This window comes from Panthera leo, chromosome A2, assembly GCF_018350215.1.
Source record: "Panthera leo isolate Ple1 chromosome A2, P.leo_Ple1_pat1.1, whole genome shotgun sequence".
NCBI classification, from domain to species: Eukaryota; Metazoa; Chordata; class Mammalia; order Carnivora; family Felidae; genus Panthera; species Panthera leo.
This window is the reverse complement of record NC_056680.1, coordinates 21,400,432-21,422,299: the sequence shown is the minus strand read 5'-3', so window position 1 is coordinate 21,422,299 and position 21,868 is coordinate 21,400,432.

The window sequence follows — 21,868 nt, the reverse complement described above, 5'->3', positions numbered from 1 at the left end:
AAACGAAGAAGCCTTTGATGGTGAGAATAACAGTATTCCTTCTGTGCTGCTCTGGCCGTGTGCATGTGTTGGTGACTTCAGATTCGGCCATTTGGGTCCCTTGGTGAGGGGATGCTGCTGCCACGCTACTTAACGCTCACTCCTGGCTCTGGAAGTGCCGTGTGGCCACGCGCCAGCCTGCATCCAGCAGGGGGCACACCCTCCTGCCTGTTTCCTGTGGAATTCGATTGTGTTGCTAGTTTCCTGTCAGTCCCCTGATTTTAAAACAAATCCATTCTTTTATTCACATCTTTTCCTTCTACAGAAGAAAAAAATTCAGAAGGACGGTGGGCAGATAGCTGGAGTATGTGAACCACCTTTATTCCTCCTGGGAACTTTTTCTCCTGCAGTGATGCTGTGACTGGCATGTGGGCCCTAACTCTGAAAGAGGGGCAGTTACCCAGCCTCTGCAGGGGGATCTTCTGTGTCTGGGACAGAAAGGCCTAGCAGCACGCTCCTCTTCTCCCCTTCCTGCCCCAAGCACCGTTTCCCATCATTTGCTGGGCTTTTCTGTCTCCTGTCTTCTCTGTCTGGCCTGGTCCTTGTCTTGGTCATTTTTTAAAAATTAAGCAGCCATCCTTTGACGGATCAGGACTCCTGTCAGGCAGGTAGGGCAAGTGTGTGATTTTAGACCGTGATTTGGGGGAGTCCTGGGTACCCTCTCACCTTCACATCTTCCTCCATCAGGTGCTTGACCATGTATGTATTTAATTTGGAAATTTGACTTTTGAGCCCATCAGATGCTCTTGTTTTATTTTGCTCTTACTTGCTGTACCTGGGTGAAGTAGCCCTTAATGTAAATATTTCATTTGCTAGTTAACTTTCAAAGAAAGAAGAAAAAAGGTGCTTTATTTGAAGAATTTGAGGGAAAGGAAGATGCGTACTGATTTGCATCATCATCTGACCCCACTTACCATGGCACGATCAGTCCTGTTAGTCAATGTCATTGCTTTTTAACCAGAGTCATCTGGGTACAACATAGTAAAATTGGAAAACTGGGCTCTTAGTGTCATTCAGCCTCCTTTAGGGGCCTAATTAAGAAGGTCTTATAAATTCTTCTTAATGAACAGAAGTGGCTGGGTGCCCCTGTCCCAAAGTGCAGTCAATTCCTTGCCCAGGAACTTCTCCATCACTCCTGGGCAATGCGGCATAGGTGGAAGGGGCTTGGAAGTGCGATGCAGGGAGTTAGGTCTTTCCCCTCATGAGTTAAGTCCTCACCAGAGTCCGTGCACCCAGAACTCCGTGCTAGCCTCTGCAGGCCCCAGCACCCTCTGGAGACCCTCCCCACGGCTTGTGAGACCTAGTGCAGTACCCTGTGCCCCCCACTGAACATAAAGGGTGCACAGGTGCACAAGAGCCGTAGTTGGCCAGTTGGCATGCTGTTTTGTTGCTGTGTCAGGTTCCTGAGGAGTTGAGGGCCCCTGGTTGCTGACAACAGGCCCCGGGAACTCGGGAAGGGGGGCTGTGAAGCCCCCTCACCATGAGGCTGGAGGTGAGGCACCAGCGAGCTCCTGGCCCTCTCTGCTTCTCCTGACTTCCTCCTGGGGTGATTCTTACCTCTCCTGGGGCCCCAGATGGTAGGCAGGGCGGTCGGGCTGGCGGGCGGTGCCAAGAGGAGTCTTCAGAACCAGATGCTGCCTCAGGCTGAGCAGCACTGTCATTGATGAGACCTTCTTTCTCACCACCTTTTGTCTCCAGCCCCCAGTCCTCTCAGCTGTAACTTCTGTTCCCGATGCCAAGCCCCTGCAGGAAAAAAGGATCCGGCCCAGGTTGTCCATAGCAGGCAGAGGCTGTGGGGCAAGGTCACAGTGAGCCAGGGGATGGGCCGCTCTTGGGGCAGCTGAGCCCCGGTTCAGTCAGCTCTTGCTGGGTAGGGGCTGGGCAGGGTGGCACACTTCATCCAGGGCTGCTCCTTCAGCCGCAGGAGCTGCCTGAGGGCCTGTGATAGAACAGCCGACTTGCAAAGGAATCTCCGCAATCACCGTTGATTTGTCTCGTTTCCTCCCTCCCTCCAAAATGTAAATGTGTCCCAAAGTTATGACCCCGTTGGCTACACTGTCTCAATGTTGCCCTGGCCTGACAAGTGCATTTGGCAGAGGCCGCCTGGTTCACAGTGCCAGGTGGGAAAGGGGCCCGGAAAACTGACACCTCTTGGTCCTTGCCTCTCTTCTGCACCACCCTGTCACAAAGTGGGGCCTTGGAGCAGGGCTCTGATTCCGTTAGAGCAGGCAGTGAGCAGGGACTGATTAAGACACGACTGCATTAGTCACATTGGACATGACAGCTGAGCAGCATGTTTCTGGTTCGTGTCTGGGAGACCCTGACACCCTTTTCAATTATGTGGAAGTAATAGTGTGTGGCTTCCACACGGCCATGTCTGGCGAGGGAGGAGGTGGTCTGGAAGGAAAGCGTGACTCACTGAGGGCAGCGCTGGTTTGTTCCCGGCTCACCTACCCCACACTCACTTCTTTGCACTCACTTTTGTAAATCACAAAAGGTGACACAAGGGCAGAATGGCATACAGGGTACCAGAGGGCCTCTCCCAGATGGCCTTTTCGTTTCCACCCTGTCCCCAGGAGAACTATGACACAATTCCGGTGACACGGGAGCCTCCATCCTTTCGACAGGTGCGTGAACCCCTCAGCGCTGGTTAACTCCAGCCTCCCCGGTGTCGGAGCACATTCTTGTCCAGCCCTCATCAGAGCCTCCCGTGGCCATGCAGGGGGAACCATGAAAACAGGAAAAGTGAGACTGTAGCCGTGACAGACATGGGAATGTTTTCCTCCAAACGTAATCCCAACCAAACTAGGGAATGTTGCTAAAATAGCTTTCCGTTTCCCCCAGGGCATTAACACAACAATTTTATGAACAAACCAGATGAACAGAGCGCATTTTTAATGTTCTGAACCACAGCTCAAGATTCCTTTCTTCCTTCTGTAGCTCATGAGATCCCTGAGTGGCATCTCTCCAATGACAAAAGAATGCTCTGGCAGGTGTGCAGATGTCAGGCTGTGGGGGGTCAATAGAAGGGACAGAGCTCCTTTCCATTTTTTTCTTTTGTATCCATGAGTAAAATCATGTGGCTCCCTGGCTCCCCAGCGGGGCTGATGGCATGATGCCCAGGCACACTGGCGACTTGTCCTCGCCTCCTCGGCTCTCCTGCAGCAAACCTGCAAACACAGGGCTGAGAGCCAGGCTCTGGGTGGCAGGACCCCAGAGGCGTCCTGCCTGCAGTGTTTCTTCTATCCGCGGGGTCACTGAGGAAACCCACTTGCATCCATGTCTGCCTTCGGAAGCACACAAGCAGGGTTTTGTTTTGTTTTTGTTTTAATGTTTACTTATTTTTGAGAGAGACACAGAGCGTGAACAGGGAAGGGGCAGAGAGAGGGAGACACAGAATCTGAAGCAGGCTCCAGGCTCAGAGCTGTCAGCACGGAGCCCGACGCGGGGCTCGAACTCACAAGCTGTGAGATCATGACCTGAGCCAAAATCGGATGCTCAACTGACTGAGCCACCCAGGCGCCCCAGGGTTTTGTTTTTTAAATGGCACTTGGTGGTGAACACATGCCGTCAATTATACGCCAGCCTGGCTGCCCTTTCCTCACTCACTGGGTGACCTTGAACAAGTCTCCCCCACTCGGCCAATTATGGAGCACTGAGCGCGTGCCAGGTACTGGGTGACCACACACTTGGTATGTGTTAGCAGTTAGACCTTCAAGCTGCCCCATCTGTCGTCTGTGTGTTACAGGTGAGAAAGCTGAGGCACAGAGATGTGGCTTGATTTGCTCCTTGGCCACCCAGCTAGGAAGAAGGTGACAAGGGGAACCTGGGTGGCTCAGTTAAGTGACTGACTTCGGCTCAGGTCATGATCTCATGGTTTGTGGGTTTGAGCCCCATGTCAGCCTGCTTTGGATTCTGTGTCTCCCTCTCTCTCTCTCTGCCCCTCCCCTGCTCACACTCTGTCTCAAAGATAAACATTTTTTAAAAAATTTAAAAAAAGAAGGGGCGCCTGGGTGGCGCAGTCGGTTAAGCGTCCGACTTCAGCCAGGTCACGATCTCGCGGTCCGTGAGTTCGAGCCCCGCATCAGGCTCTGGGCTGATGGCTCGGAGCCTGGAGCCTGCTTCCGATTCTGTATCTCCCTCTCTCTCTGCCCCTCCCCCGTTCATGCTCTGTCTCTCTCTGTCCCAAAAATAAATTAAAAACGTTGAAAAAAAAAAATTAAAAAAAAGAAGAAGGTGGCAGAACTGGGGTCGACCCTGTGTGCCTGCTTCCTGAGCCCTGCCCTGGACCCCAGCCCTTCCTCCCTGATGCGGGCCCAGTGTGATCTGTGGAGGTAAGGCCTGGGCCTGAGCAGGTGCAGGTGCTGTCCTGCTCCTGTTCCAGCAGGGGCAGCGCTGATTTTATTCGTTTTGCAATTTGAGGGTTAGTTTAAGAGTTTGCTTGACAGAAAAATTCTTTTTGTTAGAAAACAAAACAGAATAAATCCTGAAATCCACAGGGTTTGATGTCTGAAAGCTCTGACCTTCTAGGGCTCGTTTTCCCCTGCAACTCCTCCCCTGCCTCAGCCTTAGTTTCGTCTTAAAGAATGCAAGGTCACTGCTTTGCACAGCCATTAGCATTAGCTTGAATAAGAAATATCTGGAAGAAATAAATCTGGCAAAAAATGATGTTACATTACAAAGAAAGCTCTCTGAAGCCCACGGCCCCCTGTCTATGAACGTCCTTGACCACAGGTGACGCCACCAAGGAGTGGGAGGGTGGCTGGCTTTGGGACTCCCAGGCCACTTCCTTACCAGGAGATCTTGCTCTCTGTCATCTGTCACTAGGCACCCCGCAGGGCCCAAGGGGCGTGTAAGAACAGAGGCAGCTCTGAGAGCTGTGGGAAACAGCCCACAGCAAGTCTTCCTAAACACCTCGTGGTCCTGTCTTTCTTTTCTGCTCTCCATCCCTTGGCCAGGTTCACTCTCTGGACACCCCACCCACATCCGTGCCCACCCAGGCTCCACTCTCCCACCCTGTGGACCCAACTCAAAGGCCTATTTCTGGATGAGCTAGCAGAGGAGAGAGAAGCACAGGCATTACACCCGCGGAGTTCACTGCTTTTCCTTGGCACTGTCACCTACGAAAGGCATTGACCCAGAATGCACGGTATTATAAACACAGTCCCCGTCCCTTTCCTCGGCTCCTGCCCTGGCTGATGGGAAGGGCGCCCTGGGGAACCCAGCTGCTGTCCACACCTGTCCAGCCTCCAACCCTCACACCTCTCCTCTCCTCCCCGGCTACTGGGCGTTTGCCCCGGTCAGGCTCAGTTGCCTGTGCTTCTGACCTTCCAGGCTGCTCTGTCCCCATCCCATGCCTTTCCCTTTCTTCCGACAGCCCTGTTTACCTTCTACTTCTAGAATGAGGAAGGTGGTTTTTGGTGGGGGTCCCAGAGAGGGGCCTGGAGGCAGACCCAGCCCCACTTCAAACTGTGTGACCTTGAGCAAGGCAGTTTCCCTTTGAGTCTCTGTTTACTCGTCTAAAAATGGGCATAAGACCATTTGCCTCATAGGGTGTGGCAAGAAATAAAGGAGAGGCTGCAGAGGGTGCCCAGCACCAGCCTAGTGTTTGCCCTGTGAGTGGAATAAGTCTGCCAAACAGCGTTTGTGAGGAACTGTGGCCCTGGGAGCATTTGTTTCACCCCTACCTGCTTCCTCTTCCCCATCGAACCCCAGTCCACAGAAGCTATGTGCCTGTGGTTGAGTCCTTTCTTCCTTAAATAGAAACCTTTCTTTCTCCTTTCCTTGAAGGCAAAGCTACAACTGAAGAGGAAATGAAAGCCCCTTCTCAGCCCAGCTTGCCTGGAGGGGTTTACAAGGGTGAGATGTGGGTCAGGGAGACTGTGCAGAACCAGGCCCTAGGGCCCCTGAATCTCGGTGAACTCTGGTAGCCAGGCCCAGAGAGGCAAAGCCACAGCTTCCGGGGAAGCCCAGCCTGAGCGGCTCCCCAGAACAAGAGGGGATGCTTCAGAAGCTTGTTAAATGATTTTCAGCCATTTCAGAAATTGCCTCAGCTTGTTGTTTAGATTTCCCTGCAGCCTTAGATTAAAGCAGAAAGAAAAAGGGCCCTTGGCGATAGAGGAGAACGTGGCTTTGTCCCAGGAGGGCCAGCCGCTGTCGGCAGCTCCCAAAGAAGACGGAAAGGGCTGAGTTGGTCCTGCCATGTGGGTGGGCGGCCGTGGCTCTGGCTCCCACAGCCTCAGCTTTAGGCCCAGGCCGTGGCACCCCTACACGGCCTCACTCACCAGTTTGCCAGTGCCCTCACCTTGAACCCACTCATCATGGCTGATCTAAAACCTGTTGAATTCTTCCTCCTCACCCTAAAAAAAGACCACAAAAAACAAGCACTATCTCTGCAATCAGCCCATCTGATTTAACCTCTGTAAACTCCATGTTTGTTCCTTGTGGTTCCCTGGCTGGACTGGGAGGAGGGTGCCAGGTGCAGATCAGCTGGCTTTCTCCTTCCAGAAGCAGCCCGGGAGAAAGAGAAAGGCCAATTGTTGGGGGTACCCATCAGGTGCTGTCTTGAGTACTACTGTTAAGGTGGGTTTCCTAAGAAGGGACAGGTGTTCTGGCCACAGTTAGGACTTGTAGACAGCACGAAGGCACCAGACGTGTCTGATCCTTGGGGAAGGAGTAAGGCTGTTGACATTCAGTATCTGGGTCATATCTGAGTGGCAGGGGTCCATCAGGCCTTCCTTTTGCTCCTCTTGCTCCTCTTGCTCCTCCTTAAAGAACTGTGACCTGGGTGTGCCTGGTTGTGACTCACACAGCCCACTGCCCCAGGCCCCCCATTCCCATCAGCCTCTGTGGGCCATTCCTCCAACCTCTGCCAGGGCTCCCGTTGCCTTCGCAGCCTGGGAGATGTTTTGGCCCTGGGACCGGCTGCTGATCCAGATGACCAACAGAACCAGAGAGCCTGAGAATCACATTCTAACTCCAGCCCCACCTTTGTCTCTTCGTAAGATCCTGGGGGTTAACTTGACCTCTTCTCCATCTCCAGAAGGTTCTAATCCCTGCCCTGTTGTTCTGGGGCCATCATGGGAGCCAAGGAAAAGTCCCCGTGCAGCATTTCTCGGGGGCTGGCGTGGTGAGCCGGAGAGCAAGTGTGCCTGTGTGCTCCAAGACTGAAGCAGGGAAGTAGACCAGAGTCAGATGTCTGCATGCACTTTTTCCTGATAGCAAATGATTTTATGGGCACCTGGGTGGCTCAGTCAGTTAAGCGTCCGACTCTTGATTTCGGCTCAGGTCACAATCTCACAGTCGTGGGTTCGAGTCCCACATCAGGCGCTGTGCTGACAGTGTGGGGCCTGCTTGGGATTCTCTCTCTCTGTCTCTATCCCTCTCCTGCTCACGCTCTCTCTCCCTCTCTCTCTCTCTCAAATTAAAAAAAAATTTTAAATGATTTTATCTCCTGATACTGTTATGTATGTTATATATTTTGTAATATTATATTATAAATTATAAATTATGCCAGGGCAGCCCTGTAGACAGTTAAAAAGACAACATCCTGTCCGTGGTCTCTTCACTTCGCATGTGGTGCACTCACCTTGCCCTGCTTATGTTGCCATCTGCAATGCTCTTCCTCACCTCCTGGTGTACAATTTAAGGCTGCCTGCAGTTTTTTGCTGTTATAAACTGTATGACAGTGACTATCCTGATGTGGAGACCTCTAAGTATCGGGCCTTCTTCTGCATTTTGCCTGCGGATTAGCCCTGATAGCCACTTGCTGTAGCAGAGCAGGTCACTGTCTCGGCACTAATCTGGGCCCAGAAGCCTGGGACGGAGAGAAGACTGCCGGGGCCAAGCCAAGGTTATGACTGACTGGCTAGAGAGCCCCTGACTCAGGACCTGCTGGCCAGTGGGCTGAATCCCTCCTTTCACTTGGGTTCCATGTCTGGAAAGGACTACACATGATGCCAGGCACCCAGCAATGGTGAACATTAACTGTGGTGTCACGACAGCCTGTCACTCGGTCATTCAACCAACAACTGCCGAGGCCAGGAAAACCCTGGAGGAGCAGCGGGCCTTGCCGTCCCTGGTGACCGCAGCCAGCGACCGGGACCTGAGACTTCAGCCTCCACTGGATCCTCAGCCGCAGACAGAAGGGTGCGGCAGGCTCGTTGCGGGCAGTGTGCGTCTGTCAGAAGGCATTGCTTCCCAAAAGGTGTCAGGGAAGTCACTGATGCCCCAGCTCTCCTTTGTTTCAGATGACTAATCAGCCTGGCTACATGGAGGACTTGGGGACAAAAGCCACCGGTAAGCAGAAAGGAGGCAGAGCAGTCTGGGAAGGCATCTCTGCTTGCTGCTCCCGCTCTACCCCTGGGATGATGTGCCCTCCATGGGCTAGTGGCTTTGGACCTTGTCTCCCCACCCAGAGGCATGGCATGCATCCCCTTAGGCTCGTGGCCCATTTTTGCAGCCTTTGTGGGTGCTTGGTGAGCTGCCCGGTCCATAGATTGAGTCCCTGGTGTTGACAAGGTCACCCCAAGCTCTCGTGCCTTTGGCCACAGACCTGAGCACCATGCTGTCTCCTGACTCTGCGACCCTGGGTGGTTACTCCCTCTCGGGCCTCAGCCTGCTCTCTATCTAAACCCTGTCTGTTTTTATTTTCAATTTTTCTTTTTTTTTTTAATGTTTATTTATTTTTGAGAGAGTGCAAGGAGTGGGGAGGGGCAGAGAGAGAGAGGAAGACACAGAATCTGAAGCGGGCTCCAGGCTCTGAGCTGTCAGCACAGAGCCTGACGCGGGGCTCGAATTCATGAACCACGAGATCATGACCTGAGCCGAAGTCGGACACTTAACTGACTGAGCCACCCAGGCACCCCTTCAATTTTTCTTTTGATCAAAAATAATACATGTCCAAAGTTTTAAATGTGGAACAATACTACAAGGCTGATAGCCCCACACTGGCAGGTTCTGCCCCCACCCCAAGGTCCCCTCTCCTTTCAGTTCTGCTGGCCATTTCTTCTTCTGTTTCCCTTCTTATTTCTCAATTTGCTCATATTGCTATTGAGAGAGAAGGTGGGGGGTGGGGGGAGCACGAGTGGGGGAGGGGCAGAGAGAGGAGCACAGAGGATCCAAAGTAGGCTCTGCACTGATAGCAGAAAGCCCAGTGCGGGGCTTGAATTCACAAACCGTGAGATCATGACCTCAGCCAAAGTTGGACGTTTAATTGACTGAGCCACCCAGGGACCCCCTATGTTGCTATTTCTTGATTTTCCCCCTTTAGAATATGGCCTCCATAGTATGGGGCTTCATAGTAGGAGCTCTGACAGCCACTTCTCCATACACTTCCCTCCCATCCTCCCAACGTCACAATCTGGGGCAAATTGATATTCAGTGTTTATGTGTCTAAAACTATGTAAACATTGTTCTCTGCTAAACCAAGTAGTACACTATTTCCTTTTGCTAGAATCCATTGTTTTTCCTCAAGCTATTAATTATCTCTTTTTTTCCATTTGCTGCTTCTTTGTGTGTGTGTGTTTTATGCTCTCCCCTACCAAATCAGAAAATTCTGAGCAAACACCATAAAGCTCTTATCAATGTGACTAAGCCCTGCAGTCTGGTAGATTCCATGTTCTCCCCAGAGACGTTGCCCCATGCCCTCACTATCCCACCCATGGGCCCTTCTTCCCTGGAGGGAAAATACTGAGGCTAAGACAAGTTGAGGGACATTGCCAGACAGCCTAGAGGTAGTAGGATCAGGTGGACCTGGGGGCCTAGACCAGAAGACAGCCTCGAGCTGCCACAGCCCAGCAGGGTGGTGGCTCTGTCAGTGGAACCTCGCAGAGGGTTTAACGTGTAGCCCTGCGGAGGGCTGAGTGCGGAGGGCAGAGGCAGGTCCCGCTGCTCATCCCGAACGGCCCTTCCCGGGACGTTGCCCTGTACCTTCCGTCCTTATCCCCAGGCAGACTTGACCACAGGCTAGGCCACTCCTTTCTCTGACCACCCTATGGCCACCTTCCCTTAGATACGCAAAACCAGGCCGCATCCAACTGCCAGGCTGAAACCGTGAAGAGTCGTGGCTCTATAACAGGGGCCAGGGATTCAGCATGAACAAGGTGGGCCTTCCCAGCCCTGGGGGCAGCTGGAACCCAGGGTAGGAGGTAACCACTGACAGCTCAAGCCCTCTAGAGAGAAGGACCCGTCCGTGCACGTGATGCCCCCACCCAACCGCCCTGCATGCCTCCCAGGGCCACCAGTGCCCTCCTCATCCCAGACAGGGCCATTCTTTTCCACCCCCCAGGTCTCCCTCATCGGGGGCCTGATCTCTGACCCACTCCCCACCTTTGCTGGGCAGAGTGGCTAAGGTCAGCTCTGTGGAAAGCGTGGAGGTTAAGGTCATTCTGGGGGCCCGCAGGCCCACTCGTCCAGTTGTTCACATAAAGGCAACTCCAGCCGTGGCTTTCCGAGTCCCTAAAAGCAGCACACATCCCTGACGGGGACAGAGAGAGCCTCCTGAGTCCAGAGCTCTTGCCAGAAACCCATCGTCTGGGGCCACTGTCGGCCACTGTCCAGCTTACCTCAGAGGCTACACACCAGATGCTGTCCGTGTGATTGAGCAGGTGGGAAGCCAGATCTCAGGGGGTCTGCCACTGGGCCAGGACCACCCCAGGGGCACAGGAAGCAGTGCTCGGCACATCTCCCCTGCTTCAGCCATCAGGAAACAAGGAGTGGATGTCAGAGGCACTTGGGAAATTGAAGATGCATAGATCTCTCCAAGCAGCCACATGCTTTCAAAACAGACAACTCACTAGGATTTAATCTGCAACTCAGATTCAATCTGCTAAGTAGAAAAGAAGGTGTGTGGTTGTCATGGCAACACCAAATTGCCCGGGACTGGTTGATCTCTAAGGTGGGGAAGGGAGGGGAGCAGAGCGAAATCTCTGTCTCCCTGGCGGGGATGTTCTGGGGGATGGGGGCCAGGCTGGACACACCTGCATTCTTCCCATCACCCCAGCTCAGGACTGAGGGCCTGAGCCTTGCGGTGTGGCACAAAGGGGGCTGGCCGGCTCAGGGCACTCACTCTGGGGTCTGGGCTCAGGCATAGGTGTTCCAGCCCCACCACACAGCACCTTGGACTTGGAGCCCCCTGCTCCTCCCGACCCCCCGGCCTGGGCCTTCCTGCCAGGGCTTGCACCCACAGGCCTGCTCACGGATGGCACATCCCCTGTGTCCAGTCTGAATGATCAAGGGAACAGCAGCCTCACCCAGAGAGTGCCAACCACAGCCGCACGGAGGAGGATATGGGGCTGATCCTTCCCATAACAAGCACGCCATGCTGCCAGCCTGGCTTTTTCTTCCCACCAAGAACAAAATGGAGCCAGCCCAATGGGTTGCCAATGTGGTCTATGCCAACCTGGGTTCAGGCCTGGGTGGGGGTGAGTGGTAGAGGAAGGAGAGGGCTGTTCCAGTGGAGGAGTTAAGCACCAGAACCTTCCTACCCTGAGGCCCACCTTATCACTGGTCGGCCTCTGACCATCCAGTGCCCTTAGGATGAGGTCCTGACCCTCAGCTGGCCTCGAAGGCCCTGCATAGCTACATGTCATTTTTGTGGTTGCAGGGCCTGGCCATAAGAGGGGCTCAACGAACACTTAATGCATGAATGAATGAGTGGCTGGAGGCATGGATGTGTGAGGACTGGGAGGAGAGGAAATGAGAGAACAGGTTGGGGTGAGTAGCTGGTGTGAAGGCCTCAAATGCGAGGCTGAGAGGGGGCTGTTTGTCAGGCCCCCCATCCCCCAGCTTCTGTCCTAGTCCTGGAGAAGCTCCCACCTTCCAGAGGGACCATTGGGGTCCCTGGCAGATGTGGCCTTGTCATTTGATCCCCGCTCAGAGAGACAGGGACCCTAGGGCCCCATCCCCCAAAGCCTCGCTCACCTGGCCCCTAGTGGGGCCTGCCTCCTGGGACCCTGCAGACGTGACTGTTTTTGCTGCACAGTCTGTGAGTCCTCCCTCTTGTTCAATGAGTGCTAATTGGGAACAGGAAGTCAGGGGCGGGGGGCATTCTGATGTCCTTGGCAGAACCTAGAGGCTTCCTGGAACAGGCCCTTCCCCAGAGCTGCGGGGTCTCCTGTGGGACCCAAATGAGATTATACCGAACCACATGTGCACAGAGTCCTTCTGTCCAGGGGGCTTGGGCTGTCCCGGTCACCTCCTAGCCATGGTGCCAGCTGCCCCCAGGGATGGGCAGGCCCACCCACCCTTGTTCGTGTTGAATCTTGTGCCTGGCAAGATCCACTAACTCTTCAGTTTCAGACTCTAGAAACGAAGGGTAGAAGGATGCGGGGCCTGGCATGGAGGGGCTGGGGGTCTCCTGAAGCTGAGGTCCCAGCCTCAGCCCATGGCTCAGTAAAGGCAAGAAGAGCCTTGCTTGTCTGCCCAGGCACACACTCTTGCCTCCCTGGAGAGGTGGGACTTCCCCTTAGATTCCCCTCCTCCCCATGTCCCTTGCCCCCTTTCTCTTGGGGCGGAGATGGGGGTGTCCAGAGGCAAAGCACATTTTGTGTCAAGCTCTAGGCTAAGTTCTCAACTCCAGTGATACTTCCCCCCGCTACAGGCACTGGTCACAGCCTGATGACAGAGGCTACAGTCAGGGAAGACCACACGCCAGCCTGGGCAAGACACATTCCCCATTCCAGAGCTAAGGCTCTCCTACCCCCCTGGAGTGCTTGTGTTGACCATCTGTGAGTGCCCTCATGCTGGGCACAGGCAGGCATCCCTCATAGTGGACTCAGACCCTGTCACCCTAGGACCATTCAGGGCCTCGGGCTAGGGGGCTCATATCTGGAAGCAGGGCTCTCAGGGCTCAAAGGAGCTCAGAGATGAAGATTCCTGGGTGCTGGCTCTAGGGACCAGCTCAGTTTCCATCTCTATGAAATGGGCTTGTTCCTGTGCAGCAAATAGGCACTAGAGAAGGCAGAGGGGGAAGTGGGCTCCTATGAGGCCCAGGAGCTGGGGAGAGGTCCGGCCACCAGTGGCCACTAGAGGGCAGAACCTTCCCATGTGTTTCCTCCAGAAGGCTAGTGAGCAGGTGAGCCGGGCTGAAGGGAAACAATGGCGCTGCGGGCCCCTGGATGCAGATGCCCTATGCTACAGGGACTCTCTTAGGCTCCAGGGGAGCCTGGGATGCTGGCCAGAAGTCCACCTGGGGCCCGAGACCCCACAAAACCGCCCTGAGCCTTTAGACTTTCACTTCTGGGGTGGGGGTGTCCGTTCCTGAGACTGCCCAGTCTCCTCTTCTTAGAACATCAGCAGGCGAGGAGCAATTAGAACAGGCCCTCCAGCCTCCTCTGGGTACATTAAGGAAACAGAGGCAGGGAAGGATTCACCTGACTGCATCCTGACATTTCGGTTGGGGTAGACATTTCCTGGGAGCTGACCATGAGCCAGGCAGCCACACGGTAACTCCCTGTGTCAGTGCTGTTAGAATTACCCTGCTTTTGCAGATAAGGAAACTGAGGCTCAGAGAAGTTTTCATTTGCCTGAGCAAGGGTGGTACCCAGATTCCAGCCCAGGCAGGGTAACGGCAGAGCCTCTGTTTGAGCCACCACACGGTTTCGATCACACACCCTCCTGTAACCCTCCTGACATGAGTATGTGTCTGCATGCCACAGGGCCCTTAGTAGCTATGGCAGGAATGGGGTGCCTCTCCCAGCCTGAGGCCTCTTGCCCTCATCTGGACCTGGCCAACAGCGAGGCCAAGGAGCACTGCCTCTGGGGCACATGCTCCATGAGGATGCTCCCCCTCCACTCCCCTGGGCCAGAAGCTTCTCCATGCTCTGACCACTTCTCATTTAGGCCCACTTGGTGCTAGGGGGAAGTGGGTGCTGATTAAGAGAACCAATGGCAGATTGCTGACCTCATGAGGCCGTGCCTGCAGCCACGGAGATCAAGGACCAGCTTTGAGCCCTTTGCTTGGCCTAGCTCCTTCAACCAAGCTTGGAGCTCTCTGACCAAGGCAGGGGATGAGTAGTTCCTGGCTCAGGCAGCCCCACCTCTGCCCTGTGACAGAGAGGGAGAAGCCCTCAAGCCCTGGAGCAGCTGGGCATCAGATCCCTAGTGACAGCCCAGGCAGTTGGAGGCTGATCCTGGCTGTCCCGATACTGCCAGGGACCACTGGAGATCCAGGGTGGGTTGGGGGCCTGTTCGTGGAGCTGTTGTTGTGTTGTGGTCCATAAAGGGCTCATGAGGTTGATCGGAATGGAGACCCCAGCTTGGCTGTTGGGTTGGAGTTCAGGGCCCTGTCAAGGGCTGGGGTCCGATGGGGAGGTAGCCCTGAAACCAGATCTTTCTCTACAGCCCAGACTGGTCCCTGGTGTGTTAAAACCATGAGCATCAGGCAGGCCTGGGAGGGTAACTCTACTGGCAGTACAAACAAGGGCAGAGAGGAACCTTGCCCTCCAGCCAAGTATCTGGAGAATAAACCCTTCAGACTGCAGAATGCACCCCCATTAGTGCAAGGGTCCTCTCAGCAGCTTCAGGGCCCACAGACAAGGATACCCAGGCTCAGTCTTCACCACCCTTTTGCCAATAGCTTCTTCATGGGTCTCCTCAGCTTCAGTTTTTTCTTTTTCTTCCTTATTTTCAGCTTTCAAAAAAAATTATTTTAACTTCTAAAAGTAATTACTTAGTTTTTATTATACAAAAAATACATGAACACATCCTCATTTTAAAAATGTAATACACAGGGCGCCTGGGTGGCTCAGTCGGTTAAACATCCGACTCTTGATTTCTGCTCAGGTCATGACCTCATAGTCGTGAGACTGAGCCCCACATCGGGCTCTGTGCTGACAGGGCAGAGCCTGCTTGGGATTCTCTCTCTGCCCCTCCCCTGGACGCTCTTTCTCTCTCCCTAAAAAAAAAAAAAAAAAAAAAAGGAAAAATGCATATGCATTGTGATAATCAAGATAATCAATATATCCATCACTTCACGTAGTTGCCTTTTTTGTGTGCATATGCTGAGAACTTAGGATCCACTTTCTTCCAAAGTTCAAGTACACAGTATGGTATTGTTACCTACAGTCACCATATTGCACACTAGATCTCCAGAACCCATTCATCTTGCATAACTGAAACTTTGTACACCTTGATCAATGACTCCCAATATAGCCCTCCCCCCAGACCCTGGTAACCAGTCTCCTTGCTTCTGTGAGTTTGACTATTTTAGATTTCACATATAAGTGAGATCATACAGTATTTGTTTTTTGTGTCTGGCTTAATTCGCTTGGCATAACGCTCTCCAGGTCCATCCATGTCTCCACTGGCAGAATTTCTTTCTTTTTTAGAGCTGTATAATATTCCTGTATACGTGTGTACATTTTCTGTATCCATTTATCCATTGATGGGCACTTAGGTTGCTTCCATGTCTTGGCTATTGTGAATAATGCTGCATCAAACCTGGAGTATAGATGTCTCTTTAAGATCCCGATTTCAATTTCTGTGGATAAATAAGCACAAGTGGTGTTGCTGGGTCACACGGTAGTTCTACTTTTAATTGTATGAGGAACCTCCATACTGTTTTCCATATTTTGCATTCCCAGCAACAATGTACCAAGGTTCTCTTTCCTCCATGTGCTAACCAACACTTACCTTTTTGTTGTTGTTGTTGTTGTTGTTGTTGTTGTTAAATAATAGCCATCCTAATAGGTGCGAGGTGATATCTCATTGTGGTTTTGATTAGTGATGGTGAGCACTTTTGCATATACCTGTTGGCTATTTGTCATCTGTGTGTCTTCTCTGGAAAAATGTTTATTCAGTTCCTTTGCCCATTTCTTAATCAAGTAATTTATTTTTGTTTTTGCTTTTGAGGTGTCCAAGTTCCTTCTATATTTTGGATATTAACCCCTTGTCAGATACAAGGTTTGCAAACATTTTCTCCCATTCTGTAGGTTGTCTCTTCTTTTTAAGTTTTTTTTTTTAATGTTTATTTATTTATTTTGAGAGAGAGACAGAGAGCGTGAGCAGGGGAGGGGCAGAGGCAGAGAGAGAGAATTCCAAGCAGGCTCTGCACTGTCAGCACAGAACCTGACCCGGAGCTCAATCCCATGAACCATGAACCTGAGCCCAAATCAAGAGTCAGATGCTCAACAAACTGAGCCACCCAGGTGCCCCTCTAGGTTGCCTTTTCATTTTGCTGACTCGTCTTTTCTAATTTAGTGATCACTTTTATTTCCTCTTCTATAAAGAGTCTGTTTAAAATTTTTTAAGTTTTATTTTTTTATCTTTAAGAGAGAGAGAGAGAGAGAGAGAGTGCATGCGCGCAAGTGGGGGAGGGGCAGAGAGAGAGGGAGATAGAGAAACCCAACCAGGCTCCCTACTGTCAGCACGAAGCCAGTTGCGGGGCTCGAACTCAGAAACCGGGAGATCATCACCTGAGCTGAAACCAAGAGTCAGATGCTTAACTGACTGAGCCACCCAGGCACCCCAAGAGTCTGTTCATATCCTTGGTCCATTCCCCACTATGTGTTTACCTTTTTCTTATTGATTTGTAGCACTATGCATTAGGGATTTTAATCCTTTGTTACACATATGGCAGGTATTTTCTCCAGCCTTCCACTTGCATTATAACTTTGTTTATGGTGTCACTTGTCACACAGACGTATATTGCTTTCTAAAATGCATGCCTGACCTTGTCTCTTCCTTGCAGAAATTCCTGGCTGTATCCACAGAGTGCAGTACATGCCTGCAGCCTGTCGGGGGAGCTCAGGGACTGAAAGCCAGGGCCTCCACCAATCGTTCCTGGAGTGGCCCTCTCTGACCTCAGGGTTCACAGCTGTCAATAGGGCTAATGCCAGTCCCTGCCTCTGGCGGCTGCAGTAGGAAGATCACAGTGGGAATGAGCCCTTGGTACTGTCAGCGTCAGTATCATTACCATCCCAGCATCAAGGCCTTTGTGATCAACCCCCCCAAACCATTTCTGGTCTTATCTCCCGCACTCCAGCCAGGGGCACCGCTCACCGTTCCCTGCACCTGCCCACGTCCCCACCTCCAGATTTTGTCTGTGCGTTTCTCATTCTCTGTTCCTGACCTCCCCAGGCCTCTCACAATTTCTTAGTCTAACCCCACTAAATTTCCATCCCCCCTCCATTGGTGGAGACCTGGTGCCTTCACCCCACCCAACTCCCACTTTTCTCCCTCTCCTGAGGCCCACCCCCTGCCCTTGATCCAGAGCTGCCATGATTTGGGGCCCAGCTGGTCTTCCCATTGACGGTGCTCTTCTCAGGGAGGGGAGCCAGGTGTTACTCATTTCTATTAGCCTCCCCCCTCCCTGGCCCATCTGAGAATCTCCCTGGGACCTGTAGCCTATCCTGCCCTCTTATGTGAATTACCAAACCAAGGAGGTTCACACTCCGCTCACGTGGAGGGGCAGGGGGAGATCGCCCTAAGGCCTGACCTCTGCCCAACCCCATGGGACATGCCCAGATTACAGAGGTGGGAGGCACCTGGTCCCAAAGGTCTTTGTGTCTACTGAGGCAGGAGCTGTCTGATAAGGCCTCTCAGGAAGCACAGCCTGCCAGCCCCTGACCTCGGCTCCTTCCCTGAGCCTGGGAGACCCTGGAGACTGGGGTCAGCTGCTGGAGGGGCCCTCTCCTCCAGGCTGGACCTAGACTACACCCTGGCCCCAGGTTCTCCCTGACATCTGACAGCAGGGCTGGCTGAAGATGCGCCTGGCATGGTCCTTGCCTGGGCCTAAAAGTGACCCACTTGGAAAAGGTCAACCTTTCCTGGACCTCTGCCTCTGGATGAGTAATCTCATTATCTCTGGCTTTACTTTCTGCCTCCAGAAAATGGGGTGAAGGGGCACCTGGGACAGGAGGTTGAGAGGCTTTGGGCAGCTGGAAGTTTGGGCCCAGGTCCTGAGAACTCCATGTAGATTCTAGGTGCTGGGAGAGGCTCAAGTGTCCTGGACCTGTGTCAAGCGTTTCTGCACTTCCTCCTAGAGCTCCCCATCCCTCTCCCATGCCCTCCCACAAAGAGCACTGGAGATTTCTGGCTAGCCACCAAGGGCTCCGGGGAAATAGAGTTGGGATGGAACCCCAGTTGTGATGGAAAAGCCTGTTCTTAGGAGGTCCCAACTCACTTCCCTTTGACCAAAGAAGGCTCCGCATGCGAGGGGGTGACCAGGGGGGATGGCAGGATGGGCCTTCTGCCTGACTGAGGCAATTTGGAGGCCATGCTGGAGAATGTCTGAGTAGATGGTTCACAGGCAAGTGATTGTTCTCTGAGCTTCTGCTTTACAGTCTGTAAAGGGGCAGGCTACTGCCTACCTCACAGGGCCGTGGTGAGGACTGGCTGAGCTGGCATGGGGACAGACCACCCAGCACGGTGCTGCACACATACGACACGGGCCACAAGCGATTGCTCGGCTGAAATTGCCCTGGATTTAGTAGATTGATGCCCAATCCATGGTGACTGCTATCCTGGTGCTGGTTGTTAGTGGGGCCATGTCTGCAAGCCCCTGTGCACACCTGTAAGTCCATGCCTGTTGCTGTGGGTCCTCCTGGGATGTGTGTGTGTGTGTGTGTGTGTGTGTGTGTGGTCTGTTTCCACGTGAGGACAACCATGTCTTGGCACAGGTGTAGGTGTGGGTCCCTGGGGATCGTTTCTCCTGCAGAACCAGTGCTCAGAAGGCAGCAGGTAGGAGGCAGTCTGAGGAAGGCTGGTGCATGAGTGGAGGGAGGAAGGGACAGGTTGAGCTTGGGGAGAAACAAGGCAGGAAACAACAACAACAACAACAGAGACAGGTCACTCCATTTTGGGTGCAGTTGCTGAGGTCTGTTAGCGGCAAGCCCTGTTGTCTCCTACACCAGGGCGGGCCCTCAGGAAAGGGTTGTGCTGAGCACCACCTCCCGGCAAAGTTGGCTTTCACTGGCCCTCATGATCCACCCCAACCATGCAATCCAAGGGCCTCAGAAAAGCCCTGGGATCCAGCGGCAAAAGGTGGTCCAGCTCACTTGAGGGCAGGAGATAGACTATCAGGCTGTGATCTGCTGGCCAGTGGTAAGAGTCTCCGTGCTATAAACCCTCCATACGTGTTTCTGAGCTCCTTCCCCAGCCAGTGGGCTAGACATTCAGTTGTGACTGATACCTGAGCGAGGAGGATGAGTTCCCAGCCAGGGTTCTGCAGGATGGGGTGGACAGAGAGGGCACTAGTGTGCAGGCACAAGCCACCACCTGCTTTCCCCCAAAGCTGCCCCTTCCCAAGGGCACACCCGGGAGGCTAATTTTTCCTATTGAAGAATAACTTACATTCGGTAAAGTGCACTGATCATAACTGTGCAACTTGACGGCATTTATATAGATGGACACCTGTGTAATTGTGACCCTGAGCAAGATTCGTCATTCCAGAAAATTCACTTGTGTCTCTTCCCAGTCAGGGACTGGGGTAGGGACTGGGGTCCCTTCTTCTGGGGTATATCCTGCCCCAGAAGAAACCACTATTCTGACCTCTAGCATCAGAGATTGGTCTTGATGTCCTAGAACACCAAGTAAATGTACTCATACAGTATGTTCATTTTTGGGTCTGTCTTCTTTTATTATTATTATTATTAACGTTTTTTATTTTATTTTTGAGAGAGACAGAGTGCGAACTGGGGAGGGGCAGAGAGAGAGGGAGACACAGAATCTGAAGCAGGCTCCAGGCTCTGAGTTGTCAGCACAGAGCCTGACGTGAGGCTCCAACCCACCAACCGTGAGATCATGACCTGAGCCGAACAAAGTCGGCTGCTTAACCGACTGAGCCACCCAGGCGCCCTGAGTCTGTCTCATTTTGCTCAGTATAATGTGTTTTAGATTTATCCTTGCTGTCACGTGTAACATTCATTCATCCCATTTTATTACTGGGTAGTGTTCCATTGTATGAGTGTACCACAATTTGGGTATCTTTTCTTCTGTTGGTGGGCAATTGGGTTGTTTCCAGTTTTTATCTATCATGAATAAAAGTGCCGTGAATGTTCTTGTGAAAGTCTATGTGTGGACGTGTTTTTATTTCTGTGGTTTTATTTCTTCACCTATGAGTGAGGAAACTGGATCACAGGGTAAGTCTATGTTGAACTTTGTAAGAAACTGCCAATAGCAATGTATGCAAATTTCAGTTTCTCATCCTTGGAAGTCCTTCTGCTCCAAACCCTCAGGTGCCTCAAAGAGCCCACTCCCTGGCCCCATCTGGAGATGAACCTGGCTGTTAGAAGTGGCAGACCTCCTCCAGGGACCCAGAATCCTGCTGCAATAGAGGGGTCTGGCTGATGTGGGCAGGTGAGGGCTACACCCTCTGGGAGGGAGCAGAGAACTCACATTTGGTGAGCACCAACTAAAAATCAAGCACCACACAAAAACCTTTAGGTACATGGTCTCGTGGAATCCTCTGGTTTCTGGGGTCCTGTGACAAAGGGCAGATAGACTTTGCTGTTTGAAGACAGCCTGTGCCCAAGGCTGCCTGTCCCTAGCAGCCCTTCTTCCCCTGGCACCATATTGGATCTATTACATGACGCAGCACAAAGGCACTGAGAAGGTCTGTAAAGCCTCTCTTCAACCTGCCCACCCACCCCACCCCCCTGCACAGAGGAAGAGAAGGCCCTGAGAAAGAAGGGATTGTGCCCCTACAGTAATAAGCAGAGCTGGGTTACAACTGAGATTTCCTGCTTCCTTCTCGGGAGAGGAAATCAGGCCTCCTCCCTTGGAGAGAGGCTTTTTCTATGCTCCTCTGTCATGGAACCAACCCTAGGGAGAGCTTCACCCAGCTGGGAACACCTCTGGGTGCAGGGCATGTTACAGTCCTGTCTGTGAGCATCAGCTCAGCCTGCACAGGCACACAGCAGGCATCAACGAGAGGAGGGATGGATGAGTGCTTTAGTCTGGCTCTGCTGCCTGGAAACATGCTAGCAAAGTCCTTCTCTTAAATGGTCACAAGTGTGTTCACAGCTCAAACCCCGAATCTCAGAGCTGAAGACATCACTGAGTGCAGTGCTCGGCTTTCAACAGCCCCGGTGCTACCAGCCAAATTTTAAGGATAAAGTAATTGATATCAGGAAGTGAAGTGACTGCCCCAGGTTTTGTACTCCAGACCTGACTGGATGAAGACAGTGGAGAATGGAAATTGGAGGCCTCAGGAGCAAGACCCAGCACGAATGAAGATCACACACCTCAGGAATTACGTAGTAAGTAATGAGAAAATTAGGATTCAATTGATCACACTTCATTTTGTACAAAGCCGTTGGGTAAAGCAAGGTCCATTGGCATTTTCCTGGATTATGTCTATATTATGCAGAAATCTCTTTCCTCCCAAATCTACCCAGTGCTGACAGGCAGGGACCAAGTTGGGGGCCTAGAGGCAGCACCATGCTTTTGGCTGGTGAGCCTGGCCAGGTTACTGTGAGGCTTTTGTGCATCAGGGAGATTAAGCTGCCCTGTTACTATAAGAGGCATCAAACAAACCTATTAAATGTCCTTGTTAACATTTTATAGATTAACACCAGTATGCTAACAGTTATTGTATATAAGCTGTAGCTCAATAAAAAAAGGGGGGCGCCTGGGTGGCTCAGTCAATTGAGCGTCCGGCTTCAGCTCAGGTCATGATCTCACAGTTTGTGGGTTCGAGTCCCACATCAGGCTCTGTGCTGACTGCTTGCTCAGAGCCTGGAGTCTGCTTCAGATTCTGTGTCTCCTTCTCTCTCTGCCCCTCCCCCACTCACGCTTTGTCTCACTCTGTTTCTCAAAAATAAATAAATGTAAAAAAAAATAATAAAATAAAATAAAAAAAAGGAAAAATGGCAGCATGGGAAAGGGT